Source organism: Balaenoptera borealis (assembly GCF_965194805.1).
Source record: "Balaenoptera borealis genome assembly, chromosome: 6".
Taxonomy (NCBI): Eukaryota; Metazoa; Chordata; class Mammalia; order Artiodactyla; family Balaenopteridae; genus Balaenoptera; species Balaenoptera borealis.
In genome coordinates, this window is record NC_138863.1 from 68611129 (window position 1) to 68636979 (window position 25851).

General features: G+C 35.5%; 1 long non-coding RNA gene across 2 annotated transcripts in view; it reads right to left on the reverse strand.

Moving 5' to 3' along the window:
* The window catches only part of LOC309630288, a 148544-nt gene that overhangs the window by 116903 nt on the left and 5790 nt on the right, over positions 1-25851 (reverse strand). Inside the window, exon 2 of one of the 2 annotated variants that reach the window (XR_014245569.1) lies at positions 13279-13476. This is a non-coding gene — a long non-coding RNA (uncharacterized lncRNA). Of the gene's footprint in view, positions 1-13278; positions 13477-25851 lie in introns of those variants that run through there. The other variant, XR_014245570.1, reaches the window with a different exon arrangement.

Here is a 25851-nt window from a genome sequence, read left to right on the forward strand (position 1 = left end):
ATAAAGTGGGTAATATTAACCCTATTTTAAAGATGAAGAAACTTAAGCTCGGAGTTTAAGTAACTTGCACGAGGACACATATGTGTGAGTAGCTTTAGTGGGGTTAGAACCCAACTCTGATTTTAAAGTCTCCGTGTTTGACCATGTTTTGGAACTGAGTTCCATTTGTACAGAGCACAGCAACAAACTGAACCTGCTTCTTTCCCATCCTTTTCTGGTTGCCTGACTTGAAGTCCTATTCATCACTCTCTCTTTCTTTTGCCTACTTAACATGTTTACGAAATCCCATAAGGGAGAGCAAGGCTACACTTCTGTCACGTTAGAAATAGTTCAGCCTACCGATGATATCAGGCCAATATTGAGGAGATGTCCTTAAAAACAAATGCAGTTTTCTATTTAATTTGTTGAGATTAAGCATGACATTTAAAGTCTCTGTGGCCAACTGCCCATCTGGATATGTTGATGGAGATGTTCTTGTCACCTCTCAATGAAATACATTGTAAGCAACGTTCCTTTCAGACTTATTGTGCCTACCTATTATCCCAAGAACTCTTATGCACAACTAAGGTAAAGTGTGCTGGCCTGAGGCAAAGCTGTTTTGGAACCCACAACCACACCTTTAAAAGACTGGTCCTTCAATGGCAATCCTTCCCCACTCAGGGATGAGAGCAAGCCGATATTAAGACAGGAAAAAAAAAGGGCTAAGAGTTTTCAGCACCAGTTCCTCATTGCTAGATCAGGCTGAAGAAGGAACAGATGAAGGAAAGATTTAGAGAGGAGATTCCCAGAAAGAACTGATGAGGGAAGAGAGTATAAAAACCTAAGGAGAAGCAACTGGACTGGGAAGGAGAGATCTATGTGAGGATACATGCATATTGAAAGACAAGGAAAAGCAAAGAAATTTTTTTTTTCTTCTTTCTCTTACACCAGCTTTCTTTCTAACATATCAGTTATCTACATTTTGATACAAGTTTCCCAGCTAGCTTCCTTATAGCCTATCTTAGGCACTTCTGAGATATGTCAAGCTACAATTGCCTGTCCTGTATGAGTAAGCACAGGTCCCCAGCCCAGCTGGTCTCTACTCCAAGGATCCCAGGTTTCAGGATCTGCCAACAGTAATCAAGCAATCAAGGTATTTTCTTTTCCCTTGAATCATTGCTACAATAGACTCACTATTCCAGTTCTTCTCTCTTAAGTGACAATTGTGCTGCCAGCCTGTGGGTTAACCATTTATAGCTTTTTTTCACAGAGATTTTGCGTGGTCATGTAATTAATACAATTATAATTTCTTCCTTAATGTCTGTCTCCACTTCTAGATTATAAACTCCTTTAAATCAATCTGTCTTCTACACCACTACATTCCCAGTGTCCAGCACAGTACCTTGAGCCCATCAGGACACAAATGCTATAAACAATCCTTCTAAGAAGGTGATGGCAAGCAAGGAGCAGGGAAATAATACTGAAGGATCCCTAGTAAATTCCAACAGTGAAAAGAATGAAAAAGAGAAAGCTTTATGAATACGCACTGGAAACCTGTGCTCTGATGTTTTTAGGAAGAGAGATCAGTGACAGAGAAAACTCTGGTTTTGGGTGACTCAGATCTGGGCCACATGTCTTTTAACCATAGTGAATCTTAATGTAAATATGAGAATACTGAGCTCTACATAGTAGGAAGGAAAGATGTTATAACTAGTTTAGACATGAAAAAATGAACAAAGATGATGAAAACTATAAAAATATACGATGAAACTTAAATTGTTTATTTACTCTTTTTAATATAAACAACTGACCTTTAATGCCTAAAAAGCATACAGCAACAAGCCTGGTATCATGTCATTGTCTGTTAATTAATTTTGAGGTGTTATTTAATTTTTTTGGTACAATATGCCATTTTATATAGTCTGTTGCCCATGTTGCATAATCATCTACTCACTCCTTCAAACTAGAGAGAAAGTTAAGGATAAATCTGAATTCATGATTCCCAATTACAATTGAAAACTATCTGAATATAGTTCAATATTATATTTTTAATCTATACTAAGGGGGCAATTTCTAGAACTATGCGCTATATTGTAAAAGTCTGCCATGAGTTAACCTATAAGCCTGTTTTTAGTTCTGTCCTCCTATACCAGCATCATAAAGGTTCCAATGTACTTAGAGATCCCTGAATCAAAGGCACTGTACAAGTAGAAAGTGGTGCACGTATTATTAACCTTTCTGTGCTTGTTTCCTCATCTGTAATATGGGGTTAATGATATTTCTGTGCCTCACAAGAATGTTGTGCGAATTAATGTTTGTAAAGCCCTTTAAGATCCACGGATGAAAGATGCCATAAAAGTCCAAAGGTGATAATATTATAGTTATTGAAACTGGAAACACCAATAATGCTAGGAACTGAATATATATTTGGTTGCAAGGCACCCCATGCATTATGAATTCTAAGGCACTTACAGAAGCTTACCATTTCAAAATTAATGTTTTGATATATAGAGAATAAATTCTGAAGCGATATAACATATGTGTTATAAGCCAAATGGATGTAATTTGCTCATAACTGGCAAAAACACAGTATCAAAGTTTGCATTTTTCCCATGTTTCTTTATAGGAATTACTGCAGTAGAATACACTGGATCTATACTCAAAATTATATAATGTCAAAATGGTCTATTTAGAAACAGGCAGTAAATGACATGTTAAAAATGCTAACATGATTTAATGAAATCATTATCTATACCTCTCTTATCACTGCTGTATTTTTTAATTTACATTTTGAAGCTACTTGAACAGTTTACAAATATTAAGCACAAAACACCTAATAGCCATCTTTCTGAGAACAACAAAAAAAGTCAAATTATCAGTTGTCAACTGTTTGTCTGAATTCTAATGTGGGTATTAAATATTTTTCTAAAAGTTTAAAATGATATTGTACTAGGGACTTCCCTGGCAGTCCAGTGATTGAGACTGCGCTTCCAATGCAGGGGACACGGGTTCGATCCCTCGTCAGGGAACTAAGATCCCACATGCCACGCGGAAAAAAAAAAAAAGGTATTGTACTAAATTGCCATAATACAAAAAAGAAGAAAATAAGTTTTCCAATATCATAGCTATTTTTAAAAAATATTCAAGTATCTCATGAGATTATATACTTATTTAGCCACTCATTCATTCACTCACTTAATAACAGTGTTTATTTGTGCCATACACAATAATAATTTAAAAATACAAGTTGTAGAATATATGTGAGTGTGAATGTGTGTATGTTTATATTTAGAGAAAACAGTTTAGAGACATGTTCACTATTCCATTATCAAGCTTCATAATAATTACCTCTAGGAAGTGGTTTGGGATTAGGGAAAGTACAGAAGAACTTTTTTTATTTTACACAACTCTATATTGATTGATTTTGTTACAAAAAGCATTTGTAACTTTTTAATTTTTAAAAGTCACATGTACAGAATGAAAAAGAAAAAGGTTTGAAAGAATGCAAAATAAAAGTAAAGATTGGGCTTCCCTGGTGGCGCAGTGGTTAGGAATCCGCCTGCCAATGCAGGGGACACGGGTTCGAGCCCTGGTCTGGGAGGATCCCACATGCCACGGAGCGGCTAGGCCCGTGAGCCACACCTACTGAGCCTGCGCGTCTGGAGCCTGTGCTCCGCAACGGGAGAGGCCGCAACAGTGAGAGGCTCGCGCACTGCGATGAAGAGTGGTCCCCGCTCACCGCAACTGGAGAAAGCCTTTGCACAGAAACGAAGACCCAACACAGCCAAAAATAAAAATAAATTAATTCATTAATTAAAAAAAAAAAGTAAAGATTGATGAGATAAAACTAAAGAAGTAAAGTTAGAATTTAAGAAACATGCTTAATTTATTGTCAGACTGAAAAGGAAGGACAAATAGTTAAAGGGAGGATTCATCATCCTTGATCATAATTTAGGAAAATTAACATGCATATGTATTTTTGTTTTTCAGACACATCTTAACTACTTTCTGAGATTTAATTAGAAGGAATGAAATTTTGTCTTTTAATCCATTGAAGCACGCTTTTCAACTCAGTAGAGAAAAGGTTAACTTCAAATAATAGTGGCAAACCAGTCAAGGAAAAACAAGAGTTCACAATTAAAGTTAAGGAGTCAAAAAAACGTTATATTTAGAAAGTCAAGAGCTTTGTTTTGGTTGCTTTAGAGGTTTTCCCCAATTTATGGGAGGTTCAAGGTTACTACACTCAGCATCTAGAGCTCAAAGTCATTCCAGAGTTTATTCAATATTACTGTTCAAAGATTTAAATCTGTATTATAATGAAAAAATTTGAAATCTGGGGCTACTGACTTTATGTGTAAGAAAATTATAGTAAAAGGTCACATGGGCCAGCTTACCTCTAGACAGTGGCAGAGAAAGCTACATTTAGAGGTTTAAAATCAAAGAACATTAAAACATGTTTAATTTCTTAACAAAAATTACAAGTTTTTAGATGCATATTTAAAAATAAGACACTTCCTAGAACATATAAATGCGTAAAAAGAACTGAGATATTATGTGACCTGAATTCCATTTCTTCCACTCTAATAAACATTCTTACATGACTTTTTGTTTCACCTCTGCTCTTGACTTTCTGGCTTCATTATATAGTATCTACAAACTCCTTGGTTAATATTTGGAAAGACTGTTGTACCCAAGGAGATAAAGTGCAATAGAAATGCAAGAAGCTAGTGATATTTTACTTAACCTTTTAATTTTGATCAGTTACATAAATATATTGACTTAACTTCCTTAGAATTTTCCAGAATTTCTTGTAGATTGGTAACATTGTGTGTCAGCATGATTACTGATTTCCAGCAGAATGTGTTGGACTGTAATGAAGAGATCAGTTTCTAGCACAGTGATTAGCAAATATCAATGGCCAATAAACATTACTGAACGAATGAATTGTGTAAGTAGACATTATGCTCATAATGAAATTAACTGGTTGGCATACTCATATGAAGCAAGCTGTAGAAAAATGTTAACTCTTCTGAGGTCTACAGCTTTCTACTCCTATCTTTTAACTTTTATGTTACCCTCCTATCCTTTTCCTTCTTTTCATTAACAAATTTAAGTTTTCTCAAGAAAACTGAAAGAAAAAGAAAAACTTTGTAATTAGTCCATCTCTACTTAATCTCCCTCTCAAGGACATGTGTTTGGTTTAGTAAATACCAAACACAGATCTTTCCAATTACTTCTTTTCTATCACCTTCACTAATTCCTCTTTCTCTGTCAATCTCTGATCTGTTTCTCTAAAAGTTCTAGTCACAATTTTTCCCTCATTCTGTACCTACCTACTTTTAGCTTCTATGATCTCCTCCACTGAATCCCCAGTTGATATTTCCAATCTCAAATAATCAATAAGTGATATGCATTCTTATTCATCTGTTTGTTCCTTCATCCTTTCTTTCATTCATTTACTCATTTATTCATGCAAAAAATATTTGTGATTCCAGCCTTGCCCCCCTCTATCTCAATAAAGCAACTATGGAATCCTGTAATTCGAATCATGTCAGTTCCCTGCACAAAATCTCTACTGACACTTCATTTCACTCAGAGTCCTTACACTTGTCTACAAAGCCCTAAGTTATCCTCCTTCCTCTTAAATTCCGATCTCATCTAATATTAGTACTTCTATTCACTCATTCTGCTCAGCCACCTTGATGTTGTACAAAAACAAAATACACTCTTGCTGAAGAACTTTTACACTGGCAGTCTCTTCTTGGGACACTCATCTACATGGCTTAGTCCTTCACCTTCTCCTAGCCTTGGCTTAAATGTTACCTTCGCAGCATGATTTCACCTGTTCATTGCATTTAAAAATGAAACCCTTCACTCAAGTACTCCCCATCCTCTTTCATGCTTTGTCTTCATTTCACCATCATCCTCTAACACAAAGGTTGGCAAACAATGGCCCATGGGCCAAATCCAGCCTGCCACCTGTTTTTGTAAGGTATTATTGAAACACAGCCTAGCCCATTCTTTCACGAATTATCTACGGTTTGTTTTGTGCTACAATGATAGAGTCAAGTAGTTACAACAAAGACCACATGGCTCACAAAGCTTAAAATATGTACTATATGCCTCTTTTCAGAAAAAGTTTGCCAATCTCTGCTCTAACATATCAAAAATCAGGCAGGATTTTTTTTATTTTTCCATTTTGTTCATTGCTATATCTGTGTTGCCTAGAACAGTAGGCACAGGATAAATATTTGTGAATAAATAAATGAATCTCCTAATACATACATGCCAAATAATGAGCAAGGACCTGCGCATGCAGAGGTTTTATTCTCCCTACACTGTCCTTGCAATCCTACTACATTTTTGTGTTCAATTGTGCTCTCTCAGTAAAATATCACAAAATCAAAAACAATGACAATTATTTCACATATCTCACTCCTTAAACCTCAAACACCCCATTCTTTTTCACTCTCAACCAATGATGTTGCCTAATATTTACCTGAGTAAACAGAAGCAGTCAGAAAAGAACCACATCATATCCCAACAGTTATATATGACAACCTATTTGTATTCATCCCCATGTATAATATTTCTGTCTTCATGTTAGAGTTGATGATCAGTTCCACATCTCCCACCAGCTAAAAGCACTTTTTCTCCACTCCCCCTTAACAGCAAAACTCATCACAAAAATATCTTATACTTGCTGTCACTACTTAATCACTTCTCATTCTTAATTTGCCATAACAAGACTTTCATCCTCACCACTCCAATGAAAGCACACATATCAACGTTACCAACAATCTATCTTGCCAAAGCCAATGTTCAGTTATCAGTCCTCATGTTACTTGACCTCTAAGCATTTGGCAGAGTTGATCATTGCTTCCTTCTTAAAACACTTTCTTCTCTTTCTATCAAGAACACCACATTATTCTGTTTTTCTTTCTATTTCATAGGCTATTACTTCTCAGTCTCCTTTACTGTTTCTTCCTTCTCTTTCTTCATCTCCAAATTTGGGGTGCTCTAGGCCTCATTCCTCCTTTTTTCTTTTCACTCCTTGAAATTATCATTCATTTCTATAGAGTTAAATAACATCCATATGCTTTTATCCACCAAGACTCTAGCAGAACATAGATGGCACATTCTATGTTGGTAATTTGAGGAGAGTTTAATTAAGGAAATATTTATTTACAAGGTATGGACAAGATATAGAATACCATAAGGGATAATACAGTACCCTGCGATAAATAACAGCAGAGCTGTTTTACAATGGTGTGGCAGAGCAGGCTTGCACTGGCTAGTGAAAACAGACTATTATAGTTTTGTAAGTTTGCAAGTCTTTGTCAAACAGCTATTATTAAAAATTAAGTTCTATAACCTTACAATTAAATAAATTACGTTTAAAGGAAAAGTAATAAATATTCAAAATCCATCATTTCTCAATTATTTTACTACATTTTACTGTTACATGTATCCTTGAGATTTATGTCTATTACAAATACATGACAGAAATAATATATAATAGGCTACTTTGCATCTCTTTCCAACTTCACATTCAATGATACATTGTTAGCTTAAAATTGGCGATGGATGGAGAAATTACACCACAGAAATTAGCATAGATTTGACAAAGTGATAGAGAAAGTATTAATAATGCAGACTATATTTAAAAGTGTTTCACGTCTGTAGCCATTACATTGTGAATAATAATTTAAAAATTTGGTAATATATTCTTCCAGTAGTCAAAAACTATTATCTGATTTAGTTAGGAAGTCACTCACATCATTTACAAACAAGTTCCAAAATCTATTTTGTTTCACTTTCATCACAAGTATTAACATAAATGAAAATATCAACCAAAATCCATGCTGGATCTACACTTACTTATCAATTGTAAGAGTTCAGCAAAAATTAACAAAAGCATTCTGTGAAAATCAATTGGCTATAGGGAATTTATCGTACTGTATATTTTTTTACTCATAAACTGTATTCTACACATCCTTTGTATCAGAAAAATTTAAAACAAACTTACAAACTTATTAATCTATTTGTCTATGTATGCATATTGTTTTTAGAGATCTAGCTGTTAAATATTTACCAGCATATCACTGTTAAATATTTACCAGAATACCACTGTTCTGTCACCTCTCTGAGGCCTGAGGGAGCAAGAAGAATAGGTACTTAAAGGAAACAAGAAAAGAGAATTATGTAGAGAGAGGGCTGTCAAATAGGAGTTATACCTTTTGGTAGAGGGATGCAGAAAGTCTTTAGTGAGGGGGTATAGGAGGGAGATAGGAAAATAAATACTTTGACCTCACCCTCCTCTCTCCCTTCCATCTCTCACCATGATCCCCATTTGGGCTCAACTCAAGTACAAGCCAAAGGTCAAAAGAGCTTAATATGTAGTCTATATAGCTTAGTCTCGCAGAACACAGAATGAGATAGAGAATGGTAGAGAGTGGATGTGGAGGAACAGATGGAATTTATATAGGACGATCGACCTTTTTGCATCTCAACATACATAATTGTGCTTCAACAGGTAGAAAATTTGTGTCCCCAAGACAAACGTCATATGTAGTAGGCTGGATAATGGTTCCCAAAGATATGAGGTCCTAACTCCTGGAAACTGTAAAATTACCTTATTTAGAAAAAGGGATTTTGCAGATGAGATTAAGTTAAGAATTTTATCCTGGATTACCTGAGTGAGCCCCAAATGCTATTACAAGTCTTCTTATGAGAGAGAGGCAGAGGGAAATTTGATACAGACCCAGAGGAGAAAGTGATGTGAAGACAAAAGCAGAGATTGGAGTGATGCAGTCATGAGCCAAGGAATTCCGGTAGCCACCAGAAGCTGAAAGAGGCAAGGAAAATATTCTCCTCTAGAGCTTCTGAAGGGAGTATAGCCTTGCTGACACCTTGATTTTGACTCAGAGATACTAATTTGGGTCTTCTGGCCTCTAGAACTGTGAGAGAATAAATTTTTGTTGTTTTAAGCCACCCAGTTCATGGTAATTTGTTATGGCAGCCACTAGAAACTAATAGAACACACAAAGTCCCATCAGGTGCCATATTGTCAACCGAGTGATATCAGTTTGGTCATATTACCACCTGAAATCTAAAACATTAGCCATCACCAATGTTATTCATATAAAGTAGCAATGGAGCATGGGATAGAGTTAATTAACATAAAACATTATGTTAATTAACTGAGACCTATGTTGACACATGTCATAAGGAATTTTCCATAAGATCATAGGCATGAGTTGACAGAAAGGTGGCAAAGCAGTTCAAGCCAGTACAATAGGAATCTGAGCCACCTGCTTCCGCAATTTACTTATGCCTTCTGAACTTGGAAGACATCATTTATACCATTTCCACTTTATAACAGAATTGTTCTGTGCACTTCCAATTTTGTGGTTCCATGAATTAGATAACACCAATTAAAGATCTGCAATTGAGTTGCATAGTACTATGGTATCTATTGTTAAGGTGTTCAGTTTCTATCAGGTCCAGTAGCAAATGAGTCATTGCTTTTTCTTCTGAGTTTAGTTTATTAGCAGAAGAGAGCATGTCCTTACTCCAAAATTCTATGGGTCTATTCTGATTCTCCTATTGACAACTGCCAAAGGTTCCATGTTGAGGGCAAAAGAGGTTGTTATTCAGTCCATATAGTTTAGCCTCCTGGGGCACAAAACAAAGTGGAGAATTGAGGGGATGTGCTAGTCTGCCACAAACACTTCTAATGCCCTTGGGTTTGCTAGGTCATAAGGCCAAGCTGTAGTGCTTTTTCGTGCTCCAAGTTCCACTCAAATCTTGCAACTTTAAGGTTACTCACTAAATACATGAGAGTAGCATGCCCAAATGTGTTTCCTCCAAAATCCAAAAAGGCCCACCAAGCATTGTATTCCTTTCATCATGGAGGGTAGTGCATCAAATCAACTCCACTTTAAAGAGGATCTCCTAACATGACCCAGATCACTGGTTCTGAAACTTCATTAAAGTGACAGGCTCCTGCATGTTCATGGGATCTATCTCTTAACTCTTTGGTACTCATGTCTCATATTTAAGATGCCTCTTCTTTTGATTTAACAAGGCCAACGATCATGTTATTCTGTGAAATATCAAGGCAATCAAGTTCTCTCAAGACAGAGATGACATAGGGTAGGCCAAGAGAGTAAAGGCATATTGATATCCCTGCCTTGTGAAGGAAACTATTGCCTCTGTTTAACTTTACTAACAGAGGAAAGGGGAAAATGCATTTGTTAAGTCACTGATGTCAGAGGCCATATTGATTCCCTCCAGTAAAGATACTACATTGGGAATGTCAGATGTGATTGGCATCATCACTTGATTAAGCTTTTGATAATATGTCCTCATTCTCAAAGACCCATCTGACTTTTGCATTGGCCACCAAGCAAGTGGGGAAAATGAGGATATCGTAGCATTCACCATCTCTGTAATTGTTTAAGTATTTGGGGTGGCACATACTCTTGGGATGAGGTATTGCTTTTGGTTTATCTTGGCAAAGGAGGACAATTCCAGGAGCTTCACCTTGGCTCTTATTATGCAACAGAACTCACTCCATATCAGGGAATTCTCTGTTACGAAATTTTCCTATTCTTACTATATATTGTTGGCCTGTAGGAAAAAAAAAATGGATCTGAAGTCTCTCTGGGCACCTTCTGAAAATGGACTTGGGCCATCTGATAATACAGAATTTATTACCAGGTATTCATAAATCCTAACTCTGACCATTGAACCTCAGTGGTATTTCAGGTCTCCAGGCATTAGCATCATTTAAAAAACAATATCTTAAAAAAAAAAAAAAAAAAAAAAACAACCAATATCTAATAACCCCACAAGGTCTATCTGCTTTCCTTCTCAAGTGCAATGATTCCCAAAGTGTGGTCTCTAAACCAGTAACATCAACATCACTTGAGAACTTGTTAGAAATATAAACTCTGGTTTTTCCACCCCAAACTTACTAAATCAGTAGGACCCAGGGATCCATGTTTTAAAAGTCCTCCAGGTGATTCTGATGCATACGTAAGTTTAAGAACCACCTCTCCAGGCACAGTCATTGTTAAATAGCTGCAGGTACCTCTGAGGCAGATGTGGAGAAAGAGTCATGCTATATATCTCTGACCCTATTGCCAGGTCATTCCTTATAGGGCCCGGCCTCCTTCTCAAATAAAGATCTGTAGGTCTGCAAAGTAGCTTAAATCTAGGAACAAGATAAGAAATAAATCCCCATTATTGTAACTCAAGTTAATTTTATGCTCACCAGGCCTAGGATTTTTCTTCCTACATATGCCAAGAAGCTCCCTAGTTGGCTGCCCTTTTGTTTCTAAAGGCTCCATGATCAATGCCACCAAACATCCCCAGAGGTCAAAACATTCTGATTGTTACTTTGTCTCTGTGGCTTATTATGGTAATTGTGTCCACTTAGTCTATAATGAATAAGCACCCCTACTTGGCCTCTAACTGTCTGGCACTATTATTTCCACTATCATCAAGGAATGCAATTCCATTGTTCCATGCCCTACCATCACCTCTCACATAGAGAGAATAACCACCATAGAGCATTACTTCAGTTTTCAAGGATACTGGAACTCCTCCTTACCAAAGGATTCCTTAAGGTCTTGGTAAAGAGTGTTTCCTCAGGGTCTTCTTGGGTAATATAAATAAAGACTGGCTGATCAGGTTACACATAATAAACCCCTTCCAGTGTTACCATTTTTCTGAGGCTTGATTTCTGCCCCTATGTTGTGCCAGGGAAGTAATGTTATTCAGCCTCACTGGACTGGCCCCAACTGATTGAGTCTAGACTTTGAATAGCCAAGCTAAGAGACTATTAACACCACTCCTAGGTTCTCAAGACAACACATTAAATCACAAATCCTGAGTGAATAAACCCTTATCAACCTAATCCAGCCTAATATTTTTTCTTCCTTGGTCTACACTCATATAATTCACTCCTACATATACTCTCTAGATTCCTGCCAATTGAAATCAGTGACATTCTACAAGTCTTTCATTCAGTCAAGTAGATTCAATGTCAATAATATGGCTTAAACCTGTTTCTTCCTTTTCATTTTCTGTGATACTTTTCTGGCTCAGGACTTCTTGCATGGTTTATTAATATTCACTAATCTTATTCGTTGATTTTCCAATTCATCTTAAAAAGTGTTTTTGGAGTATGTTCCTAAAACCTGGTTCATCAACTTTATGTGTCTCCATCCTTAATCATCCAGCTCTTTACTACCTGCATCTTCATACCTCAAATTTATCGCACACACTCATATCTCCACATTGCACTACTTCTTCCATCTTGGAATTCTCCTTCTTTCCTTCTTTCCAATTTAAGTTTTCATACGTCTTTCAAAGGTAAACTTAGTAGTATTTCCTTTATAAAGTATTCCTTAATTGCCCTGGTCAGACTTAATTGCTCTTCCCCTTTGACTTCAATGCACATTGATTATGCCTTTATTCTCCCTTGAATTATAGTTATCATTATGCCTGTCTTTGTTACTATCTTGAAAGCCAGGACCATGTCTCATTCAGTTCTTTGATTTCCCCAGATTCTCAGCATAACACTAGGTAATATATGTAATAGGTGTGCAGTACACATTTATTTAAATGAAATTACAAGTAAAGATTGGCTATTTTGCTTTATGCTATTAAGGATGATTTTTACTTGATTTCTACTGACAAATTCAGAATATTTTTGCAACCTTTCTGGTGACCTCCAAAGATGAAACAATGACTTCAAACCTCCAAAGTAGCTTCTTACTTTTTAAAATGCTTTCATAACTACTCACTGAAGATCTACAACAGCCTCCTCAACTGCATAGCCATTGGTCTCAATTTTTCAGACAAAGTAACTAGATTTTTTCCAGCTTTACTGAGATATAATTGATGTATAACATTTTGTAAGTTTATGGTGTACAATGTGTTTATTTGATACACATATATTATGAAATGATTACCACAGCAGGGTTAGTTAACACCTTCATCACCTCACATAATTACCATTTTTTGCTGTGTGTGAGAACATTTAAGATCTCTCAACTTTCACTATTGTTAACTATAATCACTATGCTGTACATTAGATCCCTAGAACTTATTCATTGTAAAACTGTAAGTTGGTGCCCTTTGACCAACATCTCCCCATTTTCCCCACCTCTCAGCCCCTGGCAACCACCATTCTACTCTGTTTCTGTAAGTTTGGCTTTTATAGATTCCACATATAGATGATACTATACAGTACGTATCTTTCTCTGTCTTACTAATTTCACTCACCATAATGCCCTCCAGGTCCATCCACGTTGTTGCAAAAGGCATGATTTCCTTCTTTCTCATGACTGAATAATAGTCCTTTGTCAAAGTTACTAGATTGATTCTTACAGTTCTTCATGGCAACTGAGACTTATCCTACTGCATAAGCATATAGACATGCCAGTTTTGGTAAAAGTTGTCAGAAATGGTAACAATCAAAACCTAAGAAATCAAGAAATATGATTTAGTAGCAGATCACCTCTCTTACATTAGAACTCTTAGTAAGTTACAGTATTTCTCAAAAACAAACAAAAATGTATAAAGTGGATCCAAATATTAAATATTAATACAAGCAAGGAATCTATAGTTTATGTGAGTTTTATGCAAATTTTGAAGTGATAGACAATTTAAGAGAATCATTTGCCAGCCTAATTTAGTAGTCAAAGCTTAAGCTTTTGCATTAATATTAAGCTAGCTTTCCACTAGATGCTTAAGGAGACAAATGTCAAATGAAAGAATAAATTCTTATTAAATCCAACATTCATTAGAAAACATCTCTCTTAATAATGATGCATTGCTATTTATAGAACAATAAATGCCTATACTGGCATCTATAGCGTTAAACTGTTTGGTGTAAATTGGCAAGAGTCTTAATACGGTATCTTCAGTTGTATTCATCTTAATAGTTCTAACACAGACTTCTAGGTTTCCTTGATTGAAAACAAAGATTGCTGTACAAGGCTTTTAGATGCCTTCCCATTGTTTTTTTTTTTTTTTTTTTTTTTTTTTTTTTTGTCTGCATTGGATCTTCGCTGCTGTGTGCGGGCTTTGTCTAGCTGTGGTGAGTGGGGGCTATTTTCTTCATTGCAGTGCATGGGCTTCTCATTGCGGTGGCTTCTCTTGTTGTGGAGCACGGGCTCTGGGCACGCAGGATTCAGTAGTTGCAGCACAGGAGCTCAGTAGTTGTGGCACGCAGGCTCCAGTAGTTGTGGCACATGGGCTCAGCAGTTGTGGTTCGCGGGCTCTAGAGCACAGGCTCAGTAGTTGTGGCACACAGACGTAGTTGCTCCGCCGCATGTGGGATCCTCCCAGACAAGGGATCGAACCCATGTCCCCTGCACTGGCAGGCAGATTCTTAACCACTGCACCACCAAGGAAGTCCCTCATTGAGTTTTTAAATGTAACCATGTTGGAGAAATAAATCTGGATCATAGATGACCTTACTATTATTCTACACTTACAAAAAGGTGATTTCAGGAAAATCTATACATATATTTCAAGTTCTGACATCACAATTTCTGGAGATTGTGTTTCACTTGTAAGGATGCATTAAAAATACGTTTTTTAAATCCTCTCCTAGAGTAGTCAGAGGGGTTGTTGTCAATGTAATTAAAAGTATTCTCCATAGCATATGTCAGTATTTTGGTTGGGAAATCGCCTTCATTAAGAGCAGTTACAGGGCTTCCCTGGTGGCTCAGTGGTTAAGAATCCGCCTGCCAATGCAAGGGACATGGGTTTGAGCCCTGGCCCGGGAAGATCCCACATGCCACGGAGCAACTAAGCCTGTGTGCCACAACTACTGAACCTGAGCTCTAGAGCCCGCAAGCCACAACTACTGAGCCCACGTGCCACAACTACTGAGGTCTGCACACCTACAGCCTGTGCTCCACAAGAGAAGCCACGACAATGAGAAGCCTGTGCACTGCAACGAAGAGTAGCCCCCACTCACCGCACCTAGAGAAAGCCCACACACAGCAACGAAGACCCAACACAGCAAAAATATATCAATAAATAAATTTATAAAAAAAAAAAAAAAAGAGCAGTTACAACAATGGCAGTTAGTAATACAGAGAGAAAATACAATTATATCAGCTGATGGGTCTTAAGTGGCAGAGCCAGGAAATGGTTGCTATTGGTTTCCATCAGTATAAGACAGCAGCCATATTTTCTGGATGTCATAAGAAATTAACTAACAAATAGGGATTCAATACTATAATTCATTCCACCTAGATGATTAGAATCTTTTGGAGATATTATAAATAAGTAATCATTCTATTCTCCATTTCAATACTTTTAAACTTAATATTTAAAGGTTAATACTTTAAAAGTTAATATTATGCTTGTGAGTAGATACTGAGCAGAAAGAACTAAAAATAATGGTTTATGCTAAGGTTACCAGATGCCCAATATTATTAAATAACTCAGTCTTGATCCCATAAAACTTCTCTAATAGACTGGTATTATTGATATTTTGCAAAGGTTATGCTTTCCAGCATAATCTTGGTTAAGTCAGCAAAGCTACTATGTTGTAAGTTATAGATGTGGAAACACCTTAGAAGATAATTCTAAAAAAAAAAAAAAAAAAGAGAGAGAGAAAGATTATTAAGAGTCCAAGAGTCCATTTACAGGTGAAATAGGTGGACTGGTAAAGAGGTAAAGAAGAAAGAAGAAAAGAAAAGACTTAGAAATAAAACAGATGGAGAGATGAAATTTGTAGGAATGTGTTGAGAGATAGCTGCTGGTAATTTGACAAATATTAACAGACAGTCACCATGAAAAAAAAAGAAACTGCCCAAAGTAGATAAATTGCAAAACATAAGACCATTAGAACAGCTCAAGCATTTCCAGGAAAGAGCTGGAAAGGCAAGTCTAAAAACTTCTGGAATGCCAGGAATTAAAAAGAGCAGAGAGTAAGACGACAAAATTTATTATCAGTTTTCTGAGAAGAGTGAAGACAGGGTTAATACAGACTTTTTTTTCCCAGGTAAGGGGCACCAGGCTAGTAACCCTGATTTTACTACCAAATAGATCTAGCATAGGAGTGATAGAACAGGCTTCAACCCTAGAGACCTACTCTAGGAGTGGCATGATAGCTCTTTAGAGTTAAGGGAATAGTTGATGGGATGCAAATTATGATGGCTTTTTTTGCATGATATTAAAAACTATACAGGGACCACCAAATGGGATTTAAATTGAGCTAGTGCTGTTTAGAGTTGTTATTTTAATTTTTTTATAAAAAGATGTGAGGTATAAATTAGAAATGTTCCCTTTGACATAAGAGGAAAAATATATAACAACATGTAACATAGTGAAAATGTTAAGCAATACATAAAATATATAGAATTTTCTAGCCTATGTGTCATATTTACAAAATTGCTCCTACTCATTAAAGAGCTGTGGCGACTCATCTAATATAAGCCTTCCCCCCCCACCCCCCATTTAGGAATTTTGTTACTAATCAGGCATATTCAGGTACTCTGAATTTGGCTCTTGCAACTTTTTCTCATCTTAACAAATGCATTTCTTTTTGGCCGCTTTTATTCCTTTCTAAATAAAATGCTTCTTTACATTAATACTGACTAAATTACAGCTTGCTTTCTTTTGCTCAAGTCTGTCACCATACAATGATAAGAGGCTTGCCAACTCCGATAATGTGTAAAGCATTGTCTTATTATTTTTTATCTGTAAAGAATTCTAGGATTTGAGTGGAAGCAATAGTAACAAAAAAAAAATGATAGTAAGAACTGAGAAAGATGCTCTTACATAATATAATAGCCTTTTAAAAAGTCATGATGTGAAATTCAAGTTGATAATATTTGGCAAAAAAGAACACAAAAACAATGATAATCATTTTCACTTGCAGTTTTGAGAAAACATGAAACCATTTCATATCTTATATTCTTAGGTATCAAATGACTATTCTGTAAAAAGCTCATTTAAGAAGATAAGTCTGAATTAGAACCAAGCTCTAATTTTGTTTCTATCATACCCAAAAGAGCTCCTTTCTACAGTCAAAAACTATCTGTATAAGATTAGTGTACTAGCGGTTGTAGAGCAAAATGAGTATTTGGCTAATGGCTAATAAATTCCTTAAATTTGTAACTGCAACTGTAAAGTCATTTTGACACTGGTCAATGACAAGCATATGCACAATGAAATAGTTACTATAACATTATTAATGGCCTGCTATATCACTTTATATTTATGCTCTACAAGCCTTCCATAGCACCATGAACAGATAGTCACTGAGTAAACAATTTTTTGATGATGAAAATTATTATGTGCCAGTTTGGCTTTTTGCTTATTTCTTTTATGACAAAATGGGTCTTAGCATTAGATGTTTCTTCTTCTAGGAACATACATCCTCAGATATTTATATGGTTGATTCCTTTACATCATTTGGGTCTCAGTTTAAAAGCTGATTTACTTAAAAAATAAACAAATGGGACCTAATCAAACTTATAAGCTTTTGCACAGCAAAGGAAATCATAAATGAAAAGAAAACCTATGGAATGAGAGAAAATATTTGCAAATGATGCAACCAGCAAGGGCTTAATTTCCAAAATATACAGTTTATACAACTCAATATCAAAAATATAAACAACCCAATCAAAAAATGGGCAGAAGACCTAAATAGACATTTCTCCAAAGAAGACATACAAATGGCCAACAGACACACGAAAAGCTGCTCAACATCACTAATTATCAGAGACATGCAAATCAAAACTACAGTGAGGTATCACCTCACACCCGTCAGAATGGTCATCATCAAAAAGTCTACAAATAATAAATGCAGGAGAGGGTGTGGCGAAAAAGGAACCCTCCTACACTGTTGATGGGAATGTAAACTGGTGCAGCCACTAGTATGGAGGTTCCTTAAAAAACTAAAAATAGAGTTACCATATGATCCAGCAATCCCACTCCTGGGCATATATCCAGAAAAGACAAAAACTGTAATTTGAAAAGATACATGTACCCCAATGTCCATAGTGGCACTATTCACAATAGCCAAGACACAGAAGCAGCCTAAGTGTCTGTCAACAGATGAATAGATAAAGAAGATTCATGGGCTTCCCTGGTGGCGCAGTGGTTAAGAATCCGCCTGCTAATGCAGGGGACATGGGTTCGAGTCCTAGCGTGGGAAGATCCCACATGCAGCAGAGCATTTAAGCCCGTGAGCCACAACTACTGAAGCCCACGCACCTAGAGCCCGTGCTCCGCAACAAGAGAAGCCACCACAACGAGAAGCCCGCACACCGCAACAAAGAGTAGCCCCAACTCGCTGCAACTAGAGAAAGCCTGGGCGTAGCAATGAAGACCCAACGCAGCCAAAAATAAATAAACAAATAAATAAATAAATAAAAGAAGATATACACACAGACACACACACACACACACACACACGAATATTACTCAGCCATAAAAAAGAATGAAATAATGACATTTGTAGCCACACGGATGGACCTAGAGATTATCATACTAAGTGAAGTAAGTCAGAAAAAGACAAATATTATATGATATCACTAATATGTGAAATCTATAAAATAATACATATGAACTTATTTACAAAACAGAACCAGATTCACAGACATAGAAAACAAACTTCTGGTTACCAAAAGGGAAAGGTGGAGGGAGGGATAAATTAGGAATATGGGATTAATGGATACACACTACTACCTATAAAATAAACAAGGATCTACTGTGTAGCACAGGGAACTATATTCAATATCTTGTAATAACTTATAATGGAAAAGAATCTGGAAAAGAATATATAAATATCTATATATATCTGAATCACTTTATTGTACACCTGAAATTGACACAGTATTGTAAATCAACTATAGCTCAATTAAAAAAAAAGTTTCTTTCTTTGACCACCAATCTAAAAAAACTCCCAGTTATTATTTTATTTTCATTTTAGCACCTGTATTAGTTTGCTGGGCCTGCCATAATAAACTACAACAGATTGAGTGGCTTAAGCAATGGAAATTTACTTTCTCACAGTTCTTGAGGCTGGAAGTCCAAGTACAGTTGGTTTTCTCTAAGGCCTCTCTCTTTGGCTTGGAGATGGTTACCCTCTTGCTGCCTCTTCACATAGTCATCTCTTTGTACACATGCATGCTGTTGCTCTGTGTGTCCTAATCTCCTCTTCTTATAAGAACACCAGTCAGATTGGAGTAGGGTCCACTCTAAGGGCCTTATTTTAACTTAATTACCTCTTTAAAGGCCCTATCTCCAAAGACAATCACATTCTGAGGTACTGAGGTTAGTGCTTCAACATGTGAATTTTGGGGGGACACAATTCAGCCCATAACATCACTTAAAATACATGAAACTATAACATTTATATTTACTTGTTTATTATCTTTCTTCTCTCATTAGAATGTAAGCACCATCATATACCTCAACTGTATTACTAATTTCTGTATTCTCAGCAATTAGATCACAGCCTGGTACCTTCAGTATGTATGTGTAGAATGAACAGATAAATGAATGATAAAATGATTTAATTATCAAATCTTTCATATTTATACTACCATTACAATTTTAATAATTTGACATTCAAGAGTCATGAAAAGGAAGCATTTAGTTTTTTTAATCTTAAGAATGCTAAGCAAATATTATTTTCCACACATATTCAAGACTCTTAATTTATAATTAAAAGATATCTTATGTTTACTGATTATATCTCAGAATCAGAAAGTAGTGAGAATCTATGCCCTATCTTCAAAACAGATAATGTTGCAAAGATTTCAATCCGTTCAAAAGGAATGAGTGTCTTTGGGAAGGTTAAGGCAGAAAAAAATCAAATATTATTTTTCTCTACTAATAGTGATTGCCACCTCTGTGAGCTAAGAAAACTAAATCATGACTGTGACAGACACTACTAGTTGCTTTCTTTATTAACAGAATCCATGTTTTAGGTGAGTACATTGGTCACTTATCCAAGTGACTACATTTCTTAGCCTCATTTGCTGCTAAGTTTATGGCCATCTGATTTAGTTCTGGCCAGTGAGGTATTGGGTTGACCAAAAAGTTCCTTTAGTTTTTAAGTAAAAATAAGACACATTTTTCATTTTCACCAAGAACTTTACTGAATAACGTATTCACCATTTTGTTCCACCACCTTCTGCCATTTTTCAGGCAACTTCATAATTCCATCTTCCCAAAACTTTTTATCTTTTTGAGCAAAGAACTGTTCCAGGTGTCATTTACAGTCTTCCAGGGAATTGAAATTTTTTCCATTAAGAGAATTTTGTAAAGACCGTAATAAATGGAAACACAAAGGTGCAATGCCTGGTGAATACGATGAATGAATCAGAACTTCCCGGCCAAGCTGTAACAGTTTTTCCCTGGTCATCAAAGAAACATGCAGTCTTGTGTTATCCTGATGAATATTATGCGTTTTCTGTTGACTAATTCTGCATGCTTTTCATAGAGTGCTGCTTTCAGTTGGTCTAACTGGCAGCAGTACTTGCTGGAATGATCTGTTTGGTTTTCCGGAAGGAGCTCATAATAGAGGACTCCCTTCCAATTCCACCATATACACAACATCACCTTCTTTGGATGAAGACTGGCCTTTGGTGTGGTTGGTGGTGATTCATTTCGCTTGCCCCACCATCTCTTCCATTCTACGTTATTGTACAGTATCCACTTTTCATTGCCTGTCAGAGTTTGTTTTAAAAACGGAACATTTTTGTTATGTTTCAGTAGAGAGTTGCATGAGGAAATACCGTCAAGAAGGTTTTTTCGTTTAACTTATGTGGAACCCAAACATCAAAGCGATTCACATAACCAAGCTGGTGCAAATGATTTTCAATGCTTGATTTAGATATTTTGAGTATGTCGGCTGTCTCCCGCTTGGTATAATGTTGATTGTTCTCAATTAATGTCTTGATTTGATTGTTATCAACTTCAACTGGTCTACCTGACAGTGGAGCATCGTCCAGTGAGAAATCTCCAGCACGAAACTTCGCAAACCACTTTTGACACGTTTAATCAGTCACAGCACCTTCTCCATACACTGCACAAATCTGTTTTGTGTTTCAGTTGTGCTTTTACCTTTCTTGAAATAATAAAGCATTAATATGCCAAAAATGTTGCTTTCTTTCTTCCATCTTCAATATTAAAATGGCCACACAATTCACCAACTTTGGTAAGTTTTTTTTTAAATGCACACTGATATGACAGCTGTCACAATACAATCTAACAAAATTGTTTCAAATGAACTTAAAGACACTACTAGAGCCATCTTATGGAAAAAACCGAACCAACCTTTTGGCCAGCCCAGTATATAGGAAAGTGTTCAGTGATACATCAGGGGAGTCTCCTTAAAAACAAAAGAGGGTTGAACCATTTTTCTTTTCTTCTTTCATTTTCTTGCCTGGAAGATGGATATGAAAGCTAGATTCCAACAGCCACCTTGGACCATGAGATTGAGGACCAAATCCTAGGAGTGGTGAAGTATTGTGCTGGAAGGAAGGAGCTGGCATCTTTTATGACTTTATGGAGCTGCTACAGCAGCACTGGACTCCTTTAATCTTAATTTAATGAATGTAAGAGAAACAAAATTGTTTGAACTACTTTTATTTAGGGGTTTTCTGTGATTTTAACTAATATAATGATCAGCATCTCTTTCCATAATATTCATTAAAAGCCTGGATAATCTCCAACTGGGTAGTGTCTATGATCTTTGCAATCCTTGCCTTGCCTGAAGGTTTTTTCTTAAAGCCACACCTTTAATGACTTTAACATTGCAGCATTGACTTCCCTAGAATTCCCACATATACCTCTGCTGTACAAAACAGCTTAAGTTTACAGAGTTTAATTTTTTTTTTTTCTCTATCTTTGAGGGCAGTCTTATGCACTCCCACAGCATCATGAATTAACTCTTAACTTACCACAATGTATTATAATTGGCAGTTTACTTTTCTGTCTTTCTCACTATACTGTATACTCCTGGGAATAGGAGACTTGTTTACTGTTGTATCCCTAGCACTTTGTGCAGATCCTGGCTAAGTATTAAATGCTCACTTAATGACTAAATAGGCTTGCTAATATTTTATCTATCTATTCATCTATTTTTCTCATATTCCAGGAGAGGTGTATTAAAGGCAGGTTTTATTACAATTCCAATGGACTGAGTTAAACGTTATTCATGATACTGTAGTGCTATTTAAACCTTTTACAGAATTTGTAGTGCATTAGTAGTGGTTCTCAAAGTGTGGTCCTGTACCAACATCAGCAGCATTATAGCTCTGATGAGACTGTTTAAGAGGCTAGATATAAGGATAAGGATAAACAATGCTACATAGTCATAGGGAGGCAGTATGGCATAGTATTTAAAGAACACAAACTTTGAAATGAGAACTAAGATCAAAATTCCAGTTTTACTATTTCAGCGAAGTAATAATTCTACTTTATAGAAGTGTTATCAGGATTAAATGATTTAATAATCAAATCACAAATGCATATTTTTAAAGTGCCAAGTTCTTAATATGGCATATGGCACATAGAAAATGCTCAATAATTATTAGCCGTATTGAGCATAGTTTGCTACTAGGAGTTTAACAAAGAACTCAGTGTCACATTTTTTTCATCTTTCTGTCTAGTACAAGCTGCTCTCTTTCTTTATTTGTTATCTTATCAATTCTTTATCAATAGTGCATTCTATGATGTACTGGTTTAAGTGGTAAAATTTGGCAACAGCTTAGATTCCCAATTTACTGATAAAAATTAATGACCAATTATAGGGTTTCCCTTGTAAAATAGATCTATATTGACTTTGCAAAGCAGTATGTTTGTTTTTATGCCTAACTTCTGCTTGCAAAAAACATAATTATAGAGAAACATTATATTTCAGATCTTAAATTTTGAACATATATTTATATATTAATTGTAAATTTTGTATTTTTTTAAAAAGATTTTTTTTTCTGGAAATTAGGCATTCATTTTCACTACGAAAATAAAAACTATTCTCAATAAATTCAAGTCGACCAGAGTTTTCACTTTTTATCCCTCAAAGACCAAGAAAAACAGCTCTTAGTAAAATCTCATCTCACTGTACCGAGTGAGAATATCAGTCATTTAGTAATCGGTTTAATATAACTCTCTCAGTGAGAGCAAAAATGCGAAATTATTAGAAGAAAACTTATAAATTTAGCATGACATGGGAATAAATATCTTACATCCAATTTATCATTGTTTTTGTGCATTCACTGTACTGTAATCCTATATTTTGGGAATCCATTCACTATGATGAAGCACCCAAAATCATTTGTACAACTTTTCACTAAAATTACTAAATAAAGTGGAACAACATATTTTTTCAAATTGTCATCATAATTACAAGGGAATTAAATCTGTTAAAAAATGTAGATTGAACTTTGTCCTAATTGGTTTACATTTAAAGATTCTTTGATCTGTGATAACAGTAATATATATTAACATGTTGCATTTTAAAGTGACACTGCCTTTCATTAATCAAGTGTCTGTATGGTTGATTAATTTGTACAAGATTTAAATTGCTATGAAAATTTATCATTCATAGCCATGATCTCCATTTACATATATGTTAATTATGGTAAATGTAATCTTTTTCTGAATCCTCTGGGCTGCATACTAAAAAGACAAAGTGATCAGAGTGACTACCTTTCCTATTACAAAGTGAACTCTTACTGTTACTCAGTACAGTCTGTTGTAGTTGTCAAAGCTAGGCTAAAAACATTAAAATATTTTCTGCTGAAGGCAAGTTCAGATTCTAAAGATGGTATTTCCTTTTCAAGTGATTGCTTTATTAGGCAGTCACAGCATTTACGCAAACAGAATTACTACGTTTATTTACTACAGTATTTAGTACTATCTCTGCATGCTGCCAGATATTTCTTTTGCTTTGAAGCATTTTCCTGTATTAACTCTATGGTAAGTTTTTAATATATCTGTAAAGCAGAATGACTTGAAGTTAGTTGGAAAAGTCTTTGTAATAGAGTTAACATTAATTGTTAGAAATAGAAACTTTTGAGGTTACAACATTTTAAGACCACTTGGAAAGATTCTGTTAAAAAAAGGTAATATATGAAAGTACTGAAGGCTAAGAGATTAGATTGATCTTTTGCCTTTGCAGAAAAATACTTGGTACTTGAGAAAAATGAGTTGTTGATAGTTTTTATCATTTTCTAGCCAAGCATCTAAATAGTCAAGATAAATGTAAATGTTACCATCTATGACACTAAATTCCTAATGTACGTTTTTTCCTATGGGGCTGATCCCAAGAGTATTGTGTGAAGCTGGAAACACAGTTAGGAAGTGTGGGTCTGGCCTTACACAGTCCCACTATTGGTCTTTTCCTTAGGAATGTTTTCTACAGGTTTCCCCAAAATCCAGGGCATGCTAACCAACAATTACTTCATTATTTTTATTTTTTAAGAAATACTTTCCATTTGTTCCCCAACAGTGACCTTCTCTCTTAACAACTACTGATTTGGACAAAATTCTAATACATTATAAGTGAAAAATGATATGGTAACTAATGTTTTAGGTGACTATGATAAGCCTTGCTAGGCAAATTTGGAAAATTTAATTATTCCTATTAAATGTCTATAATTTTATGCTTAAATTGTTACTATTTACATAATATATTCACTTCAAGAGAAGCCTCATTTTTTAGTGACAAATTAATAGAATTAAAATACCCATCTTGGAAACCTTTGCAAGCATAGCATCTCTGACTACCTGACGAGGCTATATTTAAAGACACTTATTTGACAATTTTCTTATAGTCAGCCTAATCACAAGAGAAGCAAACTAATATGGCACCTGTTCTGATAGATGTATGTTGTACCTTTCATCCCCTGATCTCAGACCTTGCAAAGAAGCAACACTTCCCTCACCACAGAAATGCATCCACCTCTAAACTGGAAATAGCAAAAGCATAGGACAGAAGATGAGGAATATATTATCCAACTAAAATTACAGAGAAATTTTAAGTAGGCAGAATATAATTGCCCAATTTGGAAATTAGCCAGGACACAGAGTTTAACATCATCTTTACTCTTTTGAAAAGTGCCATGGGATTTTTAATAACTGCTGGTGGTCAAGACCTTGGTTTTACCCTCATCCATTAGACGACACCTCCAGCAGTGCAGTGCCCCCTCATACCATGCTGGGGCATCAGTTCAGTACTGACTCAGTGAAAATTGTGCCACCTACTGAATCATCCACAGCTCATCTTAGAGTGCCCTGGCTTTTAGGATTTTCTCTGGAGAGCTGTTATGAAAGATGGGACCAGGCTCAACGATGCTTAATTTATGAGATTTCAAGGTTTTAAATGGTTAAGATCTCAGACCTGAGTTTTACTTTCAATTTAAGCCAACAGATTTTTCATGATTTTTCCATACTCATGGGCTATAATTATGGTCTGAATGATTAAACTATACATTATACACATCTCTCCTTGGAAATAAGGGAATAAAGACAATAACACACATAGCTATATAAATATGTGTTTATATATACTGATACATTCAATAAAAAGCAGATTCCCTCATTTATAATATATTTGACTCTTTTGAAATGGAAAAAGTACCACCCTTTCACTGAAAAAAAAAAATCCATGTAAACTATATTCCACAAGGAGTTTATTTTACTTTCTAGATTTTTAAGAACCTAGGAACAAATATTTTAAAAAGTAAAAGCAATCCTTCGAGTGAGTGGACTTCACTGGCCAAGTAAATAAATTTTTGTAAAAGAAAACCTTTATTCTAGCTTTCCAGATAAAACCTTGTCATCTACAAAAGAATCTCAATACAGCTTAATTGT